This window comes from Orycteropus afer, unplaced genomic scaffold (genome assembly GCF_000298275.1).
Source record: "Orycteropus afer afer isolate SDZICR_OR568_19922 unplaced genomic scaffold, OryAfe1.0 scaffold00082, whole genome shotgun sequence".
NCBI lineage: Eukaryota > Metazoa > Chordata > Mammalia > Tubulidentata > Orycteropodidae > Orycteropus > Orycteropus afer.
The window spans coordinates 10956165-10958926 of NW_006921669.1; positions in this window are offsets into that span (position 1 = coordinate 10956165).

Sequence of the window (2762 nt, forward strand, 5' to 3'; positions counted from 1 at the left end):
GTCGAGTCAGCCCCGACTCATAGCGACCCCTCCTTGGGTTTCCGAGGCAGTATCACTACGGAAGTAGGATTGCCCAACCTTCCTTCCGAGATAGTTAGTGCAGAATCTTTAAATATTGTATTTTAAAATACAATAAGTTAAATTTATTGAAAGTGAACTATTAATCATGTCGCTTGTTTTCAATGTGTATTAAAGCAATTTAGTTGTTAGATGGCAACATATACCATTTCACAAGTAAACCTCTGGGCTCTTTGTTGAGTGGGTAATATTGATCTGATCTGTGGCACTGAAGGAGGAAAAATTATTAGTTAGTGGAATAAAATGAATTCCAATCGGAAATTTAAAGAAGATTAAACAGGTTGATATGGCCTAGTACAGAAACAATAAAATTAGGAAGAAATCAAAAGAATAACAATAAAAACTAAAATCCATTGGGCACATACTGTCTGCCAACTACAATTCGAAGGGCTTCGCACATTTGCTGTGGTTCAGTAATCCCAGGAACACAGTGAGGTGGGTCCTTCTACAGATGAGGTACAGAAAGGTTATGTGACTGGTCAAAAATCATACAGCTGGTCAATAACAAAGGTAGGATTCAGATCTAGGAGCAATCTGGCCCCAGAGTAACTAAGCAGTACTGCAAAGGGGTCAATGCTGGACCCCAAAAGTGGTGGGAACCAAGAAGGCAGTCAGAACTTGACCAAATAGAGCACAGGGTTCAGCTGAACCTGAAATGACGGTGCACTGTTTCCGGTTGCTTTGGCAGTGGGCCACTTTAAAGATAATGAAGGTGAAATCAGGAGGCAAAAATGTGCTAAGGGAGTAAATAGAAAAAATAGGGAGTGTAGACAACTCCTCTTTGGGGGTGGTCTGTGAAGCCATCTGGGAAAGACGGCCAACAGTCTGTGCCAACATGGCGTGGCAGCATGTAGGCAAAACTTGGGTGCCAGATCGGGCTGAAGTAGACTGTGATCTCCAAAGCTTTGTAGAATCCCTAAGCAGCATCTTCACAAGTAGCCCCCTAGGTATCCTGCTGGAAAGGATCAAGATTTCAGTTCACCCCAGTAGATTTTATCAGTCTTTCAAAAGTTATGTGTGCGTCTGAAGCAATTTGGGACACTGAAAAAAAAAAAAATACTGATCCTCAATACTGCCCCCAAACATATGATCCAGTAGGTCTCAGGAGAAGCCGAGGTATTTCTGGTGTTCATCCAGGTATGGGGGCCATTGATCTGAGCCTCTTCATATCCCCAATGCCTCATGTAGTACTCGGCATGGCAGATGAAGCCTTGAAATTTTTGGAGAATCCATCAAAAAGCTAATATACTCAATCATCCCTTCACCACATTGCTGGCACCTTCAATTTCATCATCATCACTTACAGCATTTAGCTTTTTACTGTCTAAATAACTAACTGAAGATGGGAATGGAACATATATGGCAAATGTGATGTTATTTTTCACTCCCAGTACATAGCCCCATTACTAATTGATCATCATACTCTTTTCCATTGAAATCAGATGTGACCTCAGAATCCTTCTCACTCCAGTGCCCCAGGGAGTCACTACCAGTTAATTATTGTTGACACACAGATCAAAACCTATTTATCATCCTTGGCTCAAGGCGCTACCATTAGCCCTTGTGCACTTTGAATAGACAGAAAAATATGATTTGTTTGCATCTATTTCTTAACATGCACTACAGACCTGAGAGTAGATGATGATAAAATGAAAGAAATCATACACACTTCCTGTACCGGAGGCCTAAAGTGGTGGTGTGTTCATTCCTTCAACAACTATTTCTAGTGTTGACCATGTCCAGGCCCCACACTAGGCGGTAGGGCTCAAAAGGTAGAAATGCAGACACAGTCCCTTTCCTCATGGAATTTCCCGCTCAATCCTCACACACAGGTCTACCAAAGGATACAAAGCAACTTCATATCAACAGGGGAATGAAACCATTTTGTTCACATACATTTGACAAATAATATAAAATTTACTATGATTTCCACAGAAATCTCGCTCCCTTCTTAACAATTTTAGTATGTGCTGCCAGGATGGAAACCACTGTTTAACCTCAGCAAGCATTTAACTTAACAGGGAGCAGTTCTTCTCAGCTAATGTATTTTCATGTCACTTGGGGGTTATTCTTCAATGGAGCTTGTTAATTTGCACAATTTATTGTTACTTCTGTGTTTGTTACATCCTCAATTTCACTAAGAAGGATCAATGGCTCAAAAGCTGTTCATTGAGATGGAAAATCGGAGATGACAGTTTTAACCAAAATACCGTAGCACAGAATAATAAAACCAGCCCTGGGTCTAGTGAATCTGGAACTATGAGAGGAATAAAATGAATTACAAAAGATGTTTTCATTTTTCTTGCAGTGGAAGGAAATGACATCATGGATTGAAGAGACCAACTCTCTAGAGCTTATAAAGACATGATAAGGAGCTCGGAATTCAACCCAAGGGTGATGGGAAACTAGTGAAGGGTTTTGAGCATTTAAGTTAGTTAGCCCTTCACTGTTCCAGAGCTGTTGGCTAAAGATATGTCCCCACTTTTGTAAATCTGGTGACCTTGGTGATCTTGTGCTTTCCTCCTTTCAATACCTCTTATATGACTGTGTATTTATTTAATGAGCCAGTCCTTCTCAAGAATGACTTCCTTGCAACTTCTTTGCAAGTAAATGTCTTCTTTTTCTGCTCTAAATGCTTCCTCTTGTGCCCCTCACAGGCCTTAGCACCATGCCTGTGCTCAGAG